Source organism: Coregonus clupeaformis, unplaced genomic scaffold (assembly GCF_020615455.1).
Source record: "Coregonus clupeaformis isolate EN_2021a unplaced genomic scaffold, ASM2061545v1 scaf0034, whole genome shotgun sequence".
NCBI classification, from domain to species: domain Eukaryota; kingdom Metazoa; phylum Chordata; class Actinopteri; order Salmoniformes; family Salmonidae; genus Coregonus; species Coregonus clupeaformis.
In genome coordinates, this window is record NW_025533489.1 from 891,413 (window position 1) to 912,970 (window position 21,558).

Sequence of the window (21,558 nt, forward strand, 5' to 3'; positions counted from 1 at the left end):
TTGTGAGCTGGCGTGGCGCCCCTGCTTCACAGCTCTACAAGGAGTTATTTTGATTGTGTCAAAATCTCTCCCATGTTTTCCCCTGGACCAAATGTTTGTATTGCTCCTTCTCTTTGCCTCTGATCATGAGTTGTAACCCTTAATGTAGGGGAGTGGGGGGAGCAGTGTTGGTTGTTTGCTGTCATTTAACGTCCAAAGTATAAATGCTTGTGGTGTGTTTTGGGTACTCAGAGATTTATCTATCTAAGATATTTTCTGTGAAGTTATTATTTTTGTTTATTACACAAACATCTTTCTTCATGGAAGATGACAGTACTGTAACTAAAAACTTGAAAGATGTCTGAAGATGCTAGGCAGCTGGTGTGTTTTCAATGGGATCAGCTGCTTTTGAGCAGCTTTCTGTTGTGATTGTATGGCGGAAAAATATAGTTTGTTTTAAAAGCCAATGCTTCTTTTTGTTTTGGTCACAGTTTAAGGACAATTTCTTTTTTTAATAATCAATGTGACTTTCATTACACTTCCTGATAGGATGGCCATTTTGTGCATGGACATTTTTATAAAATAATAAAAGGACACTCTCAACCAACTCTTGTTTTAGGTCAGGTCACAAATACCACATGCAGTAGAAAAGATTAGCCTACTTCAACCTCTGTAGCTAAGTACTGTGATATTACTTTACAGCCAGAACGGCTCACTGGGTTTGCTCTTGAAATAGAAAAAAACAAAAAACTAAATTCCTTAATACTTAAATCTTCTGCCTTCTAAAACAGCAGCTGTATTGTAGTCAGTCACTTTAAGGTATCTGGTAGAGTAGAAATACTTAGACTTTTTCTGAATACGATTATTTGAGTAAATGGGCCGGATGTTGGGTTTCATTCAGGACAAATATGGGTCTTCCCGTTGTGAAATAGTGTTTCCTGAAACTGAACACGTGCAAAAAAATCAAAAAAAAAAAAGAAACAAAAATGCAATTATGCTAAAGGTACAAGACATTTTCCCTTGGGCTTTTGTGGCTGTCTAGACCCGAACATGTGAAACCCATCTTTGCAAAGTCCTCCTTGTAATAATATTTACATCCGCTTGTATAGTTGCAAAGTGCGAAAAACTGAATTGGTATAATAAAAACTATAAACAATAACAAAAACTAAAGATAGAACAGAGAATGATATTGGTGTAGGAGCCCAAAAAAAGCATGACGGCAACCTCCATATATCAACAAGTAGATACAGCAAGTCACATGATCATTAGTTTTTCTAGTTCTCAATTTTAAAATGTGTTTTGAAACTAATGTAAATGAGTCAAGCTAGTAAAGATGCTACCTCTTTCTTGCCTACCTTAGCGCTGGAAGTATTGTACTGTAACATAAAAACCAAAAAAAAAAGAGAAACAAAATAGCTAACAACCATCAAAACAATTGTTTTAACAAAAGCCTCTTGGGACATATTATTTACAAATGAAGCAGTCATGCTCTTGTATGGGGTTTCCTTTAAAAGCTATCATTACACAAATACAACAAGAATATTTATATTTTTTTCATCATTATTATCATTTCTGCAGGCAACAGTCACAAATAAGAGTTTGAATAGATTCTTTGGAGATGGACAAAAACAAAGATATATGGGAAATAGGAAATGGGATTTATGGGAAACCGGCAGAGCCAGTTTTTGGAATAAAGACACTTCAAGTGTCTCATCCTCGTTCTTCCAAAGAAGGAAAGGTCAAAAGTCACAACGCTTACTGTATATAGTCACTGGATCTCATCGAAGGGAAATAGAAATGTGGTGTGGCGTCTAAGGTGGTAAGGTGAAGATCCTGGGGGTAGAAGCTCATGGTTTGGGGTGAAGAGGGAGTCGAGGAGGGGGTAGAGTTGGCCAGACAGGGGGTAAGTAAGGGGGGCCAGGGGGGTTGAGCTAGTCTACCATGGTGGTGAAGGGCACGTTGTTTTTGTGGAGGTTGGGGTTCTGGGAGTGGCGGTTGCGGCTGCGCCTCTAGGAGAACATCATGTTGCAGCCAGCCACTTTGCCCTGTGCATCTCGCAGAAGTGCACAGTCTTGTAGATGTGCTGTGCCCACGGTCCCTTTGTTGCTGTACATTTTGTGGCAGATGCTGCACAGGGTCCCACCACTGCACCCCCGTGGGAAGACAGGAGGTCGGCGGAGGAGGGAGTCAGCGCCAGTCAGACCTTCTTCGATCTTCCTCCGTCTCCTTCACCTTGACCTGGTCCACTTCGCCCCCGATTTCTACTGCCCGGGTAGCCACTGGAGCAGTCACTCCCGTCACTGACCCCTCCCTCCTCCCCATCTCCTCCAGGTCGTCCAATGGGATGCCCTGCGTCACTGCCCTCGTCCGACTAGGCGTGATGAATGGACTGACCCGCTGGACCAGATGCTGGACAGCGGTGCTCCAGGTCCAGCACCATGTAATCATCTTGGGGGCCACCGCGGTGGTAGAAGCCGTTGGTATTGGGGTGGTGTAGGTGGTGGTGGTGGTTGTTGTGGGGGTTTAGGGGTGGTGGTGGGGGATGGGGGTGGGGGTAGTCAGTGCCTGCCCGGGAGCTGGCATCAGGTCAGTCCTCCTTCCCCTGCCATGGTGTCCAGGCCAGGTGGTGCCCAGCGTGATCTTAGCCAGGACTCGGCGCGCAGGTCCTTGGCCAGCAGTGAGATGGGGATCCAGGACAATGTCATCCAGCTCTTTGGTCAGCAGTTTTGCGATGCAGGGCTGATGTTGGAGCTGTGCCTGGTGGAAAGACATGGATGAAGGGGGAGGTAGAGAAGTATCGTTTCATAAGAAAATAGCAAAACAAGGATTGTCATATCAAAGCAAATAGTGTTTCAGCGCTAAACAATGACTGGAGTGGTAGCATTCTCAAAAGTATATTTTTGCATTACTAAACATGTGTTCTGTCTGCTTCCCAACACCACATGCACCTATGCTTGGAATTCTAATTATTTGAATGATATTGTATGTCACTACATTTTCAATAACCCTCCTCTCTTCCTGTCCTCTTCACTAACCCCTGACCTCACCCAACGCCAGACAAAACAACAAATAAACGATTCACCTTGTTCTAGAACCTCTCCTCACTCTTCCCCTATCAAGAGGAACCTACGTGGAAATGGGTTCCAACGGCCTCCTTTTAAAGTGAGAGAAACTCTACCCAGTCCTTCTCTTAGCGTTTCCCTAACTGGTCTAACATATGGCTGGCAAGAGCATCCGCCCGCGGTGTTTACCACTGTCATACGTCTAGCACAGGCCCGCTGCAAATCCAATAGACTCTGACTCAATTAAATACTCCACCATGTGTGAATGGGGATTTATCAATTGATTCGAGCTGTGGTAATGCGATGTCGAGAACTGGATAGTGTAGTGGACTCCGACAGCATTATCACTGGCTCCCTAGCCCAGAGGTGGTAATCTGAGCCCCCTTTTTAAACATATCATCCCCATGTATCCCCTTCGCTTTAATAAATAAAAATCAGCCGCTTTTCACACTGAAAACAGTAGTATCTCATAACACATAGCCACTGCCATCAATTCACAACAAAAAAGTGTAAGCATGAATCTGGTATCACGCTAAAGCTTGCTAGAGCTAATATTATTGTTTGTGAGTGCTGTAGTCTGCATTACAAAGCTATGCCAAAAGATGTGAGGTAAAATGTGTTTGACAGCTCAAATTCAATGCTTCTTACCTCCAATTCCACAGTTGCCATTTCAGACTGGGAGAGGATGGAGGCCCTACAACAAAAAACGTCACAATAAAATGCAAAGAAAAGTGTCAGATAGCAATTTTGTCAGATATGGTAGTGGTACGAAGTATAAACATCCCACTGTCCGCATCACAACATGTTAGCGGACTTTTTAAATGAAATCAAACAACAGTAGAAATGAATATGGAATATCCAGTAGTGCTTTTAAATGTGAGGGGGTTTACATGCAAGGCAAGGAGCACGGTGGTGGGTGTGACCCAAACTTAAACTCAAAAACATCGTCCTTGGCAGGACAGGACGAGGGCAAATGGATTCACAATGTATAGTAGAGCTTACCAGTGCCATATTGATGCAGTCCAAAGGGTCCTTGCCTTTAATTATTTAGTTCCTATCCGACATATATCCCCTGCAAGAGGGTAAAAATAGTATACATTCATTGGAATGGAGGGGCCCTTTCTTTCTGTGTTACAAGAGGAAGCAAACAGGAGCACCGTCCACTTGAGCATTGTCAGCATCGGGAGGCGGGAGAATCGGTGCTTGGGGTTGTCACCGCCACGCCAACCCAGCTGTGCGCGCAAGCGTGTGTGTGTTCGAGGAGAAGAGTGTGTGTGTTGTGTTGAATCGTATTGTGTGTGGAGTGGTGAGTGAGTGAGTGAGTGTGTGGTGAGTGAGTGAGAGTGAGTGGTGGTGAGTGGTGGTGAGGTGGGTGGGTGGGTGGGTGGTGGTATTCAGTGGTGAGTGAGTGACTGAGTGACTGAGTGACTGAGTGTGTGTGGAGAGAAAAAATATACTACATCCATGTTCTGAGACTTTCATGAAAATTATTAGCTATTTTCTTTGATCGCACGATAACAGGCTGATACACCAGATGGTGTTATCTTATAAGACGAAATAGTCATGATTCAATATCTCTGCGTAATGTATCACGTGTAGACGGACAAATGTGTGTTTCCACGAAGACTGAGTCTGAGCAGTCAGTGAATACTTTTTACACCAATTACATTTCAAATTGGTTTGTTGATTGTTTCCGTGGGGATGTCAACAGGCTTTGGCATTGGCTGATTGGTCAAGTCTGTGATTTGGGCCGTATGCTGTTTTTGATGCTCAGGTAGGCGGGTCCTTTGCAAAATGTCTCCACCTAAAGCCACACCCCACACTGCTCTAGCTCTAGTCTGCCATGGCTCCTGACTGATGAGGTTAAAACACACATGCTAAGTGCCATGCAGTGGTACCTGAATTACTACAGTATTACTAACTACTACTGCATCATCCATATGTCATTACCGTGATGTCAGCATTTATACTAGATCACAATATCTAAAACCACAACTGGATAACTAACACACAATCCCATCTACATTGTACAACTACTCCTTATATATCCCTTGGTTATTATACTGTCATTCACAAAGACCACACATACTGACCATGAGAAGAAAAAAAAAAGATGTGTTGAGTAATCAAACAATTATTGATTACTGTTTAAAATAAATAAATCGATTGTTCATCTGCATCTTTGGAACAATCCGAGACTGTATGAATATGGCGTGAAAAACAACTGCTTGAATACACTTTGTGGAGAATTCACCTGCACCGGTGATAAATGCATCTCCTCCCTATCTCTAAACATATTCACTAGACGTGTATCAGTCTGGGTAGATTTTCTAATTTAGAGTCCATACACAGATCCCATCATTTATCAGATTTAGCCTCTGCCCCATTTCCTTCTCTTCCTCCATCCTCTCTTCCTCCATCCTCTCTTCCTCCATCCCTCTCTTCATCCATCCCTCTCTTCCTCCATCCTCTCTATTACTCCATCCCCCTCTTCCTCCATCCTCCATCCCTCTCTTCCTCCATCCTCTCTTCCTCCATCCCCCTCTTCCTCCATACCTCTCTTCCTCCATCCCTCTCTTCCTCCATCCCCCTCTTTCCCTCCATCCCTCTCTTCCTCCATCCCCTCTGCAACATTTCACTCTCCTTCTTCCCCCATTCCTCTACCCCCAGAACCCAACTCCTCCCTTCCTCTCTCTTTCCTCCCACCTCTCCCTCCCTGATGACCAGTAATGACCAAATTGACAGTCTCATCTTCGCCCAAAAGACAGGGGAGGCCTCTTGAAAGGCCAATTTGTTTGTGCAGAGTAGGAGGAGACAGAGAGAGAAAGAGAGAGAGGCTATCTAGCTAAAGCGCCTGTCCCAGTCACGTTAATCATCTTTAGGCTCACGTCCTCTCCTCCAATGGCCCTGTCCTTCCTTCTGTACTGTGTGTGAGTGAGTGAGTGCACTGTCTAAATGAGTCGTAATGAGCAAGGTAAATCATATTAAACTGGCAGCTGATGGTTCTGTCATGTGTGGGGTTGCTATGTGGTGAGGTTTGGAGTGGAGAGGTGGGAGGATGATCGCGAGTTGGGTAACATTCATCATTATCAGTCTTTTATTCTCCACCTAGCTACACTACTACAGCAAACACACTGAAGTTCAGTTCAGACGCAGTTGGAGAAACTTGTTAAAAAGTTGATAAAAGTACTATTCCTCTCAGGGGTTGGTTACACAGACTCCATAGAGACACCATAGAAATTCAGATAGAAGGCTAGAGTCACAGATACAGAGAATCAAATCAATATTTAAAACTCTGTAATTATATTAGCCTACAATTACTTACAGAATGTGAAGATGTGTGACGCTTATTGTTACAAGCGAAAGCCATTCACAAGAAAGTAATTCTCTGATTATCTATTTGTCTTTATCCACAAAACCCAAATGTATCAAGATAGAATTAATATAAAGTCCCCTTTCATAGTGTATGTCATTAACATACTGTTCATCAGTAGATATTTAGTATTTTGAACTTGTGATCTGTGGCTAAATTAAATACATTCTCTCTCCTAAATTATCAGGCCTTTGTTTGGCAAATAGAGAGACTGCAGCTTTACTGAAGTTCTACGAGACACTGGGCCCATGGCTTGAGAAGCAGAGGAGAAGGAGGGGAAGGAGAAAGGATAGAGAGAGAAAGAGAAAATAACTCTCAAACGTAATTAACCTTCACTCTCTGCATCCCTCCATCCGTGTGGGGACGAGGGAACCGCCGCACACTAATTGCATCATAGGAAATAAGTGCAGGAAAGCACCTGGTGACAGAGTCCTCCGGCGGAGAGGTTGGAAAAGAGCAGTAAAACAACGATGAGTCTTAAAATAAAGGTGTAGAAGAAGAGAGAAGGAGAGGCCCTGTATGGTTGATTTAGGAAATATGATTAACGAGGCTAATAAGGCAGATGATTGCTGGTCGGCCGCCTTTCAGGCGTTAATCACACTACTGCTGCCACCGCTGTGTGTGCTGCATTAAGCCCTCCACAATAAATATGCAATCATTTACCTCTGAGCTGAGCGCCTGGTATGGAAGGGGCTGGTGAGAAACACTGTACTGTTACTGTACTGATGCACAACTAGTAGCTAGATGTTAGAGACACTCTGTACTCTATTAGGCATGTGTGTGTAAAACAGCAGTGTGCCACGTTGTTTATCCTGTTAATTAACATAACCACACCCTTGATTTTTATCTTTGCATCTGTCACCATGTAGCTGCTAGCATACTCCCTTCTCTTTTCAAGCGGTTGTATTTACTATTGTCATTTCCATTGGATTTTTTGTTGTTTTCCTCAAATATTAATATGATACCGTAGATCAAATCTTCTTCTGATCCTCCCTCTTTAATTCACTCCGACATGGGGGCTTTTGAAGGGAGACGTTCGTTTGATACGCCTACCTACGTTCCTCTAGAGTGTCACTCCTGTAGAGAAATAACTGACTAATAGGATATGCTGAGGTACCTGGACAACCTCCTGTTGTTGGTATAGACGTAAACATCTCTCTGTGAGGAGAGAGAGGAGAAGGTGGTGGGGAGAGGAGGAAGCTGGTTATTAGCATTGCATATTACAGGCCTGGTTTTTATGCATTATCTGGTTGGAAACAAACATCTGGGTGTCCCAGCAGATTTTGAGCTCCAGATGCTGTGTCTCTGTTGTTAGAGACATTTGACATTCTAGCTCAAATACAAGGGGTGAAGAGAAGGCATCCGGTTTGGTTTACTGAGATCAGTATTCTGTGATTTAATTACAAGATTATCATAGATTATTGATTATATTGCATTAAATGTATTTAATTTATCATACAGTTACTTATCAGACTAATAGAAATATTATTTGAATTTTTGCTAAAATATAATAATAATTGTTTCATAATATCAGAAATAATATGTTATTAGCTGTGGAATTTGTAATGTTGTATTGAATCTTCCAATTGTTTTGCGGATAATGTCATTTGAAACTACTCCAAACTTTATGTAGCAGCAAACCAATGTCTGAGAGCGTTGTGGTTTACTTAATCCTTCCTCCACAATAATATTATCAGAGGAAAAAGCCTTTTGTAAGCGACCAAATTATTTTCCCATGTTACAACTCCAATTACCTGCAGCATGCATTATGTAGTTAAGGGATTACCCAGGGACACATCTGATTGGTGTTAGGCCACTTTGAGCCCTGACTATAGCCTCAATAACCCACAATTCCTTTGGCCGCGATACCCCCTCTGTTGTTACGCTTCTCTCCTTATTCCATAGGAGGCGGCAGGCACAGTAATATATCCCATATGCTATCAGGAATTTATCCGCCACACAAAATGTCCATCCCAAATGGCACCCTGTTTCCCATATAATATACTACCTTTTGACCAGGAGTTCTGATCACAAGTAGTGCACTATATAGGAATAGGGAGCCATTTAGGACTTACCACAAAAAATATGGAAACAACAGTGTACTTAGGTGTAACTCACACATCATGGTCTAAGCCTCTCTTCCTTCTAAGATTCATATGTTCACAGCAGTGATTGTCCTCTCTCCTCTTTTTACCTATCTATTTGTCAAGGCCATATGTTAAAGCGCTTCTGGAATTTATACGGCATGTTTCTGGTGTCAGTCAAGCTGTCACACGCACATCACTAGGGGCAAGATTTCACAGTCACTGTGACACCGTGTCTGTGAGCGTGGGTTGAGGTTCATGCTTCACTATAAGCCTGTGGAAGACATTTGGGTTAATCTTTGAGCCAAGATGGAAGCGAAACACAGTCTAATTTGACCTTGCTCCTCACATTTGCACCTCTCTATCTTTCTAGCAACCACTGCCTCTTGAAACCAAATCCCTTACTGGAGTGAGTGAGTGAGTGGACCCTAACTAGTGCTGTTTTTCACTGATTTGTTTTTTCCACCACTGTCATCCCCTTCTCGTTTAGTGCCGGAGTTAAGTGTTTTTTAAAGGCCATTACGGAGTTGCCGCGGCAGATGCTAATACAAGTGAGGACGCTAATCGGAGCGCCCATAAAAAGATGGACGGCTAGAATTATATCGTTGGGAGACAAGCTGGGGCAGTGGTAGGAAGGATGAGGGGAGGAGGGCCGGCTCTGATTCATAGTTCTCCCTTGACTTCCACTAAATGGACGTTTGACCGCTGAATTAGCCCTCCTCATTGGTCAGTTTGGCCATGTGTAGCTCTTTGAGCAGGTATTAGTCAGCTTACTCCCACTCATTCAGGAAATCTCTGTGTTAGTGGTTGGGATCTCGATACCATTAGGCGTTTCTGTCTTGGTAATTCCAGTAACTTAACATTTGTTGGGGTCTGTTCGCTGTGGGGGAGGCTGTTGGCCAAAGACGTATAAACCATAGGTCAGGCTATGTGTTTAATATAATAATTTATTTTGGTGCAATAAAACTAATTAAAAATACTGTGTATATTACAATAAAGTAGTGACTCTGTAAGACTATATGCATCTGTAGGAGCATCAGCTTTAGAGTATGTGTAACTGTGTGTGTGTGTGTGTATGTGTGTGTGTGTGTTCGTGCACAAGCGTGTCTATGTGTGTGTGTGGTTGTGCAGAGACAGCAGGCCTCTCCGTGCCCCAGGCGCTCCTGTCCCTAAGCCTCGTCAAAGAGTATTGAACAAACGCATTGTCCACGGCTGCGTCAAGCACACGCATCAGCATGGCAAGCGCATCAGCTATGCTGCTTCCTGTCATCTTCCTGCTGTCGGCTCAGCTCGTCAGGTGGCGCATGATTTCACTCGCCTCCTCCGCTAGCGCTATTTTACCTGTCTCATCTCCTCCATATCCCCTTTTCCCTCCCTCTCTTTTCCTTTAACACTATAACCCCCTCCTCTCTTTTATTCTTCTCCACCTACTACATCCCCTCTTCCCTGAACAAGTCCCAGAGTCACCTGCTCTACTTACTTGGTGCTAATGAACAAACAGGAACAGAATGAACAGATGCCACTGAAACAAGGAACTTAATAAAGGCCCCGGGTGGAGAGGGGTGGAGGAGTAGAAAGGTGGAGGGTGGAGTGAGTGGTTGGAGGATTGCTGTTGAGACTAAAACAACCACGAGAAAAAACTATAGGAGAAAAAAACTCCTCAGAGAAGCAAATTAGAGGAGGAGGAAGAGGAGGAGGGGGAGGGAGGAGGAAGAGGAGGAGGAAGAAGAGGGAAGAAGAGGATGAGAAGAAGAGGAGGAGAGGTGGGAGGAGGAGGAGGAAGAGGAGGAGGAGGAGGAAGGGAGGAGTGGGGGGAGGAGGAGGAAGAAGAGGAGAAAACACACTCGCTTTATCTAAATAAAGAAGTGTCACTTGTCACCACGGTGTGCTGTAACACAATGAAAAAATAATACTTCTTTCTCCAGAGGAGCTGGTTGAGTGAGGCTTCCCTCTTCTAGATCTCTTGAATGTGCCATGTGTCATTATACTGGGAGCAAGAGGCACGCTCCGAAGCCGTGTCGCTTTGCGTGGCGTCTGTGTGTGTGTGCGTGTGTGCTGTGTGTGTGGCTCCACTAAAGCGATAAAGAGAGCTGCATTTGTTACACTTGAAGTCATGTCTATTTTCGAGGGGGCATTTGGGAGGATGAATTTACATTTTCCTTTCAAACCCTTTTACCCGACACCCCTGTGAAGAGAGACTGAGACGTTCAGTCAAATGGACATGCTTGTTTCACGGTGGTGGGGGAGATAAGACCTGGCAGTGAATCACACACAAGGCCTTTAAATGTACAAACAGACCGTTCAGACAGCTTTAATTCCGTTTTTTATGATGCTAATTACAATGCTAATGACTCACTACTCAAATACCATCATGGGAATTCGATTGTTGAGAGATTTAATGTGTTCCCTAAGTTACCCTAATATCCTGATGCATTTGGTAGGCTATTTTCAAACCACTCTAAGGCCAGTCTAAGTCTAACATCCCCTCATACACAAAAAGCTTAGCAAATGTTAGCATTTCCTTGGAGAGCTAAATGCTAGTTGCTAGCAGGAGCACTTTGATGTTGTGTAGCCTCAGCATGTGTTTGTGTTCTGGCGTCAACCTGCTAGCTTTAGTAGGTGGGTGTATTCTGGGAGTGTGTGTGGAATTGAGGCGGATGCTAACAAGCCCGGGTAGGTAAAGCGTGGCTAGCCTCCCCTCCTGGAGCACGGCGCTAGCCATGCAGTGGCTTGACAGACCGCTGTCTACGTTAATGTATGCTACCTCACCTGTCAGTGACAAGGTGAGTGAGGGGAGGTAAACAAGGGTATATCTCTGAGTGTAAGATTGTGGGGTGTGTGTGTGTGTGTGTGTGTGTGTGTGTGTGTGTGTGTGTGTGTGTTCTGGTGATGACACCCTACTTCTCTGAACTTTGACATGACAGTCAACAGATGCCACTATATACCTGTTATATGATGAAGTGTATATCTGCTAATGGTGCGTTTCACTTAACATATGGTAGAGTGACATATATAATTGAACTTCATCTAAGTAAGAAAAAGTCGACTACACTGCAGTTGAGTAAACTCATCAAGAAAACTCAGCTACTGTCCTAAGCTTCCCCATTACTAATTCCACAATTACTGATATGATGAAATATCAAATAAATGATACATGCACCATACATCCACAACATTGTCAACGTTTCCTAATTTGTCATGTAATGTCAAAATGAAAGGACAAAACATATGTAATGAACCTACCTGTAATGAATGCCTGAATTGTTAGTATTATATACAGTATATACACTATTATATACAGTAATATATATATATATATATATATATATATATATATATATATATATATATATATATATATATATATATATATATATATATACACACACTGTATATGGCTTATATACACCCTACCAGTCAAGCGTTTAGACACCAACTCATTCAAGAATTCTTTATTTTTACTAATTTTTACATTGTAGAATAATAGTGAAGACATTAAGCAAATAACACATATGGAATCATGTAGCCAACCAATAAAGTCTTAAACAAATCCAAAATACATTTCTATTTGAGATTCTTCAAAGCAGCCACCCTTTGCCTTGATGACAGCTTTTGCACACTCTTGGCATTCTCTCAACCAGCTTCGCCAGAGGTAGTCACCTGGAATGCATTTCAATTAACAGGTGTGCCTTCTTAAAAGTTAATTTGTGGAATTTCTTTCCTTCTTAATGCGTTTGAGCCAATCAGTTGTGTTGTGACAAGGTAGGGAGTGGTATACAGAAGATAGGCCTATTTGGTAAAAGACCAAGTCCATATTATGTCAAGAACAGCTCAAATAAGCAAATAGAAATGACAGTCCATCATTACTTTAAGACATGAAGGTCAGTTAATACTGAAGATTTCAGAACTTTGAGGATTTCTTCAACAAAATTACACAAAAACCATCAAGCGCTATGATGAAACTGGCTCTCATGAGGACCACAACAGGAATGGAAGACCCAGAGTTACCTCTGCTGCAGAAGATAAGTTCATTGAGTTACCAGCCTCAGAAATTGCAGCCCAAATAAAATCCAACTACCGAGAGTTCAAGTCACAGCCATCTCAACATCAGCTGTTCAGAGGGGACTGTGGCAAGATCCAAACCTTCATGAGTCGGATTGCTGCAAAGAAACCACTACTAAAGGACACCAAGCCAGAAGAAGAGACCTGCTTGGGCCAAGAAACACAGGCAATGGACATTGAACCCGGTGAAATGTGTCCTTTAGTCTGGAGTCCAAATTTGTCTTTGTGAGACGCGGTGTGGAGTGAACAGATGATCTCCGCATGTGTAGTTTCCACCGTAAAGCATGTAGAGGAGGTGTTATGGTGTGGGGGGTGCTTTGCTGGAGGCACTGTCTGTGATTTATTTAAAATTTCAGGGCACACTTAACCAGCATGGCTTACAGCATTCTGCAGTGATACGCCAGTGAGGACTATCATTCGTTTTTCAAAGGACAATGACCCAACACACCTCCAGGCTGTGTAGGGCTATTTACCAAAAAAGAAGTGATGGGAGTGATGCATCAGACCTGGCCTCCACAATCCCCCGACCTCAACCCAATTGAGATGGTTTGGGATGATTTGGGCGGCAGAGTGAAGGAAGCAGCCAACAAGTGCTCAGCATATGTGGGAACTCCTTCAGACTGTTGAAGAAAGCATTCCAGATGAAGCTGGTTGAGAGAATGCCAGAGTGTGCAAAGCTGTCATCAAGGCAAAGGGTGGCAATTTAAGAATCTCAAATATAAAATATATTTTGATTTATTGAACACTTTGGTTACTACATGATTCCATATGTGTTATTTCATAGTTTTGATGTCTTCACTATTATTCTACAATGTAAAAAATAGTAAAAATAAAGAAAAACCTTGAATGAGTAGGTGTGTTCAAACTTTTTGACTGGTACTGTATATATTTACAGTATATAAATATATATATATATATATATATATATATATATATTTTAGTTGTATTGTTTGTATATAGTTGTATCTCAAATTCTTGTTTTGTGCCCATGCGTGTTTTTGTGGACCCCAGGAAGAATAGCTGCTGCCTCTGCAAAAGCTAATGGAGGTATTCAAATAAACAAATAAATAAACAAATTAATTAATAACACCAGTTGTATCATAATATTCATTCATACTCTACTGATATTTAAATAATTAGTCCGAAAATTGAGGCAGTCAAATTAGAACCAATTGTAAGCCAAGAAAAAAAAAGACACCTTGTTAGTGTGTGTATATATGTGTGTGTGTGTGTGTTGTCTACGACACTCACCTGTCTCTGCTCACGTCGGGAGGGAAGGCGGCGTTGCAGCGGTCACAGTGCACCGCGTGCATCTCTTTGAGGTGCACGTTCTTGTAGTGCAACCCAGCGCTGTGGAGCTCTTGAAGCTCTTCTTGCACACGTAGCAGATCTTTGGGGTCGTTGGAGTTGGGGCTGGTGCACAGGTCTCCTGGGAGTGCGCGAGGAGGAACTTGGGTGGGCTGGCGCCGTGGTTCATGGAGGAGATGAAGCTCTCGTGCAGCCATGCTGGCTGCGGCGGCTGCGGCCGTTACCATATCCCCATTGTAGAGCCGTGCCTGGCTCATGCAGAACATGTCGTAGGTAGAGTCGTTGAGCTCCTCCTTGAGTCTTGATGGCGGGCTGGTGGGGCGTGGGCGGAGCGGCTCTTGGAGTCTTCCATCTCCTTCCTCAGCTGCGCCTCCTCGTCTCACTAGCCTCTTGGTCCTCCTGGTCCTTGTTCAGGCTGTTGCCTCCTCCCACTCTGGAGCTCCTGGAGGAGTTGAGCCTCAGCCTCTGGTGCTGCTCCTCCACCTCCATCTCTCTCGCGGTAGAATATCTTGGAGTCCGACGTCTCGAATGCGTTCTCAAAAGTCTCTCGTGGTCCTGGTCCTCGGAGGTGAAGCTGTCCATGCAGCGGAGCTCACCACCTGGGCCTCCTCTCTCACCCCTACCGCCCTCTCCTCCGAGCCCCCCTCCCCGGCAGTCGTCCTGGTTGTGCCTCATCAGGTGTCCCCTCATCAGGCCTGGGCTCATCTCGTCCTGGGACGGGGACTGGTGCCCGCTGCCGCCGCTGTGGTGGCCATTGTTGTTCCCTCCGCTGCTGTTGTTGTTGTTGTTGTTGTTGCAGTTTCCGTTGATATTGTTGTGGTGGAGGTGGGAGGAGGGGTGGTGGTGGTGGTGATGGTGGTGGCTGTCGTCATCATCGTCGTCTTTGTCCTCATCGTACTCGTCCGCCACGTCAATCACCTCCTTCTCGATCTTCACCGGCATGCTGGACTTACGGGGCTTCTTCTTGGGGGTGGGGTCCGTGTTGGTGGCAGCAGTTGGATCACTGCTGGGGATACTTGGGGTGGGCAGCCTGTGGTGGGACATTGGCCCACCTTCGGAGAAGAGACATATTGTGGGCATTGTGGAGGCTACGGCGCGGCCAGGAAGCTGATGCTGCTGGTCCATCAGAGAGGTGCTGTTGGTGGTGGAGGGCAGGATGGGGCTGGTGGGCAGCGACACTGGAGAACTGACCAGGTACTGTGGGGACAGCAGCGTCTGGTAGAAAAGGGCACCGGCTGGACGGGCTGCACCGACTTCAGGGAAGGAAGACCAGCGGGCTCTGCAGAGGCGACTGGAGCATAGAGTCAGGGGTGGGGGTGGCGAAGCCCAGGGCGTCCGGGGCTGGTGGTGAAACCGCTCTTGGTGCTGGAGATGACGGGCGTGCGGGGCCTGACCCACGGATGAGGTCCTTATCGCGGTTGTTCCTCAGCATGGGCATGTGCAGGCGTGGGTTTGGGTTGGCACTGTGGCGGTTGCGGCTGCGCCGCCCAGGCTGAACACCATGTTGCAGCCCTCGATGGTGCATCGGTGCTTGATCTTGAGGTGCACGGCGTTGTAGTGGATCTTCAGCGTACCTTTGTCGTAGAAGGTCTTGACGCACGAGTTGCAGCACCACGCGGCCCTTGCGCGAGGGTAGGCACCCATGCCGGCGCATCGAGTTATGTGGAGGAGAAGGAAGAGTAGGTGATGGTCTTGGACTGCTCGCTCTTCACAAAGTGGTGAGTGGGGCTGTTGGTCATTGAGGAGTTGGACCTAGGCGTGGGGTCCCGGGTTGCCCTGGCCTTGCTGCTGCTGGCCTTGCTGTTGTTGCTCCGTCTGCTGCTGGGACAGCTGGCTGGAAGAGTGGGCAGATAGGTGATGCCGGTTGTTGGGCTCCTGTTTGGGCTCGATGGCGTTGTTCATGCCCCCCAGGGCTCCGGCCCAGCGGCTGGGGCTCTGGCCGCTGCTGCGGGAAAGGCTGGTGATACCTCGGACTCGCTGGTCTCCACTGGCTCAGTATGGTTGGGCAGGCTGCCCTCACGGTCCAGGTCGCGGAGGCCACGGAGGCCGGGGTGCTCAGCGCCAGGCCGTTGGGGAGCGGAAGGCCGAGGCCGGCACAGGGTTGATGTACTGGAACGGCAGCAGGAAGGCCAGGCTGTTGGGGATGTTCTCCAAAGTGGTGGATGCTGGGCCGGGCTGCTGGTCTCCATGTGGTTGAGAAGCCTGGGCTTCGGCCGCGTTCACGCTGTTGCTCTCGATGAGCGTTCGGATGCCGAGTCGGTCTTGGAGGAGGGCACGGTGAACGCCTGACCCTCCTTCTCCTGGATGGCCATCAGCTCCACGATGGACTTGGTCTCTCAGCTTGAAGGAACTGCTGCAGGGTGATGATCTCCTCTTCGAGACATAATGAGACCAGCGGTCCAGCATTTGCCATAACATCTGAAATTGGATGGGAAGACAGAGAATAGACAAAAAATACACAAAAATTATTGATTGTGCATAATCACTGTAGTCGGTCTGAAAAGTCGAAGGGCGAAGGAAGGGATTTGTTATCGGCTCATGAAATTCCAGAGGCCCTGAAAGCGACAAGTAAAGATTGATAATAGAGCTCTGATAATAACACTCCTCCTTTTCCCTGTCCCTCTTTCCCTTCCTCCTTTCTCTCTCCTTCCTTCTTTACCTTTCATCAGCTATGCAAACACAGTCGTAGGCACACATCGAGAGGAACAGGCAGAGTTTAATAAAGTCTAAAAAAGCAAACAAATGGAGCCCGCTGGGGCTGGTGGGGCTGAGTGGGGCTGGTGGGTTAATGCTTCAGGTACATGTGAATTCTAACAATTTCTGGGGACATTGATCTATTAGCTGTGAGACTGTTTAACAAAAACAGCCAGTGAATGATGTGAACTCTCGCTGAGAGTCCCTCAGAACAGCGCCTGGCATGCAGCTCCGCTATGTTTGCTGCCGTGGTGACAGCGAGGAGAAAAAGGCTGCTAAAAGAAAGAATGGATTAATTAGCGGCGCCCGCAATCGCACCTTGCTACTTGGCCATTTTCCTTGGTTACTCTGTCATCTCTAAGGAATCTAATGCACAAAGAAGAGACAGGGTTAGGAATATCCAGTCTATGGGGTTAAGTCATCTTGGACATTAAAATAAGAACACCCATGTTTATTTAACTGTCTTTGAAGGCCGGCTTGGAGGTGACACCGATCTCTGGCATCATGTTCATTAAGAACAGACCTGGGAGTCAGTCTTTACTGTGGTTTATGTTAATGAGGTTTGCTGGATGCATATCTTCCATCAGATTCAATACTAATGAAGCAGGCATGCTTTATTATTGCGACGGTGTCAAGTGGAAGCATGTGCTTGCATTTACACTGTCTATGGAAAAGAAGGCGGGGAAGGTGAGAGGGAGGGAGAGAGGAGAGAGGAGAGAGGTGAGAGAGAGAGAGAGAGAGAGAGAGAGAGAGAGAGAGAGAGAGAGAGAGAGAGAAAGAGGGTGAGAGAGATGTGAGAGAGGTGAGAGAGAGAGAGAGAGGAGAGAGAAAGGTGAGTGAGACAGAGGGAAGTCAGAGGAGGAAATGTAAGGGAAGTAAATGTTGACAGTCCGGCCATCGGCCTTGGTGTTTCCCAACCCTGTGCTTGTGGAGCCCGGTGGAAGCGTGGAAACAAAGTTTCCATCCTGGGAGAACAGAATGGCTCCGATGGGAGAGCTCTAAGCATTATTCCAAGAGGAGCACTTTCCTTTGGAGATGGTGCTATTAACCACTGAAAAATAAAACGCCTCGAGTTTTGAACAAACATGCGCTTCAATTGCCAAAGCGTCGAGGCGTGGCAGGGATTCTGGGGAAAAGAATCTTTGTAGGAGCCTGAACCTGAACTGAAGGGGTTTGCGGTCGGGCTCAGAGCTTTGATACACAGAATACTGACCCAGTTCCACCATTGTCTCCCACTCTGAACCCACTGGTGCTCTGACTGCTGGAAGCCAGCAAATCACTAACAGAGATTATGACACATCCTATCAACTAAACAACTTCTTCGATTGACAGACTTTAACAGGTGTTAGTATGAGGTTCAACATTAGTGCTAATAAATTATCTAGACATTTTATTCAAACTTAAGTCCCACATTGCTTGTTCACACGGGGGAAAAAAAGCAGGGCTGTGTGCACTACAGAGGTGCTACTTTGTAGACTAGTGTGTGTGTGTGTGTGTGCATATATGTATGGCAGTTGTGTGTGTGTGTGTGTATATTATATGAGAGTGACAGGGATGAACACTGCAGTTTCCTCTGCATGGTCCTGTGGGACCTCTGCTAGCCAGACAAGTGTGACATCAAAGGGAGTGACGTAGAGCAACTACAACAATTAGAGGCAACGCTAGGAGTACTGTTCCCAGCTCCTTTACTCTCCTGCCTTGCACTGCAGTCTAAAGTGTAAAAAATAACATCACAAAGCACAAAAAGAGCCTTAAAGGAAAAACACAAGATAAATGTTTAACAAGATAGGGTAGATGAGAGTGGTTAAACATCATGCCCTTAGAAATACAAGCCAAATGAATACATGGGAGATGGAACATCAATGGTAACTGAGGGTATTTGTTGTTAAATATACATTTAAAAAACATTTGACACTTTCATTCTGTGTGTGTGAGTTTTTCGCCTGGAGGTATGACTTTAAATTCTAGCCTGTGCACTATTATTTCATGGCTGCGGCCGTTGGGGTATTTAGTTTTCCATCGGATTCATTTAAAAGTAAAATTTGAAAGTGAATAATTAGGTAGAAGTGCTCCAGAAATAGTCACTCTGAAATGTCCATGAGGAGTCGTAGAATAATGGTTACATCGTTAATATATACTAACAAATACACACACGCACATGAGCACGTACGCACAAGGGACATAGAACACAAACTTCGCCAAATGATTGGTGCAGAATGGAATAGCTTTGACACATTCAATATACGTAGTAGTATTTTTGGTACAACGTGACACTAATGAAATACAATACAGCAAATTATGTCAGAGGTAGGTTATTGATTAAAAATGCCCAATAAAAGGGCCTACACTGCGCAGATTAATCAAAAATACATTTTCCTCACTCAATAAAATAGACTACCACCCCCTGAGGAAGAGAGTCAGCCATCGCTGTTCCAGCAGTTCAAAGTCACGCCACCACTTGCGGTCCTAGTCACTTCAAACCCACCATGCAATTTATCCTTCTGCTTTTCAGAACACTGTCGGACCAGCCAAGTACGGCTTATGTTCTTATCATTGTCTACACTTCCATCCTTTCATCCCTGCTTGTTGTTAAATTAAACAAAACCCTGAACACAATGACCCGAGGCCGTAATGGAAGTAAGCGGTCAGAGAGAGGAGAGAGCACAGGGGCAGCCAGCTGTCACGATACAGGTCAGTGCTCGGCTGTAAGGGAGAGAGAGAGGGCCCGTACTGCAGTGGGGGCTAGTAAAACACACGGCCCAGCCTCCGTCCACTGTTCTGCTCCGCTCCAGATACTCCTGGAAGTACAGTCAACAGGGAGCTTAGGCCACGGAGAGAGGAGAGAGAGAGAGAGAGAGAGAGAGAGAGAGAGAGAGAGAGGAGAGGGTAGGCGGGGAGAGGCAGACAGGAGGGAGATAGATAGAGGAGAGAGGATTGAAACACAGACAGGGAGAGAGAGAGATGGAGAGAGAGTGAGGGGAGAAACTAAAGCTTGCATTTACTGAACCCTCAGCAGAGACTGGAAGTGAACAATATGAGACAGAAGCTTGACTATAGTTCCTGGTCAGGGAAACCTCATGTGCTCTTATTTCAGTTCAGGAACTTCTCATTATTATTCGACCATTTCTGCCCCTCTCTGTATGTGTAATAGTATATTTTGCAATAACGTGTTTTATGGGAACACTATCAAAGTACAGACCACAAGATCTGGGCAACAAAAAGACTAAATAAATCGTAAACAGATAATAAAACATAACATATTTGACAATGAACAAGAACACGTTTCATTGCATATTTCAGGTTATGAAAAGTCAAAGCAATGCTATTTGATGGTATCATGACTGGGCTACATTTCTTTTATATACAAAAACAACTCTTTAGCACTTTCGCAAATAGACTTAAACTACGAGTCTCGATCACGTTCAAACACAAAGATATGCAGCCAAATAGCTTACTTGTGAATCAAAGCAGCGCTTGTTAATTGAATGCTAACGTTCTAGCTTGATGAGAAAAAAAACATCTAACACCACAATAGCTAGTGTGTGTGTATATATACACTGTGTACATATCATATCTCAGAGCCTGGGTGATAGAAATTCCGAGACAGCTCATGTACATATTTGCACACAAACACAAAGTCCCTGTAGTGTTAACCACCTCTTGCAGCCCACTCTGCATTAGCGCATTAGCCTAGTGGCGCCACCGCAGCATGAGTAACAAATATGCCATTAGAAGCACTTTTTACAAGCACTCATCTCCCAATTAGCCTAATGTTGGCCCTCTCGTTCCCATGTATTTTCCAGCCCAACCCCTCCACCCCTCCATCCATCCCCCAGCCAATACCTCATTAATCCGCCCTCCCCTCGCCCCTTCCCTCCACTCAGAAGTATGACAGTCTGCTTAATGCTGCAGCCCAGAGTCCTTTAAAAAAATGCGGCTAAACCTCCGTTTGTAAGGTTAATGACAATGGGAAACAATAATTACAGCAGAGCAGCAGCGGTAGGCAGGTGAGATACACACTTAATCTAGTGGGCCCTCTACCTCTCGTTAACCAATTTATCCACTGTGTCCGTGTCACTCGGAATTAATCCGCCAGCTTGGCGGCTGTGTTTATTTATCTTACCAGCATTCGCTTGCTAGCGGCGTTCCCGGTAATGTTTGCTAGTAGCGGAGGTGGCGGGGGGTTGTCGAGAGAGAGAGGCGCCTGGCGGCAACCGCCTGGTTAAATTATGGCTGACAGGAGAGATGAACAAATTACTTAAGCATTGTTATTGGGGCAGGCAACGCTATCAGATTAAAACAAAACAGGCAATTATACAATTAGCTGCAAAGTATTAACAGCCCAAGCTGAGGGAAAGAAAGGCAGAGAGAAAAAAAGGGAGAGGCTGGGAGGATTTGCACTTATAGAGGACTAGGAGGGAAGAACATACACATACTTTTCACTAATCATCACCTATCATATACAATGACCCAGTCTATTTGTCAGAGAACCGAGAGAGATCCCGCCCTCCTCATGAGCAAACAAGGCTAATATCAACCATTAATATCCTATGGGCTGTTAGCTGTACAGTCGACAGTCGTGTTCTGGAGTGTGTGGAATTGAGGATCTGTGACCGGATAGAACTAAAGATGTCATATTAGTTATCATTATTTCTAGGCTTTATCATAATACCATTCAATAGACACATACAGCCTTTTATACAGTATGTGCATCTTGTTCCCCTAATAGATTTAGGCTACAATGTGTGACTGGCTATGGGTGAAGCAGATTCACCAGGGCAGAGCGATACACAGCAGCCAACCACATGTATGTATCACTGTCGCGTGAAGGAGACTACTGGCTGGCCGTGGCGTTGAGTTGAACCTGGGAACACATTGATCCACCAATCGGCTTTTTGCTTTGCATTTTAGAAGACACCAGGAATCCCTATTAAGTCCTCGGCTGCTCTCATCCCCAACCCCGAAAAACTGCCTCTATCCGTGCTCGCCACTACAA

The 21,558-nt window shown here is 45.2% G+C and overlaps 1 pseudogene; it reads right to left on the reverse strand.

Moving 5' to 3' along the window:
• Nucleotides 1-1,910: 1,910 nt before the first annotated feature.
• The window catches only part of LOC123481209, an 81,633-nt pseudogene continuing 61,985 nt past the window's right edge, over nt 1,911-21,558 (reverse strand).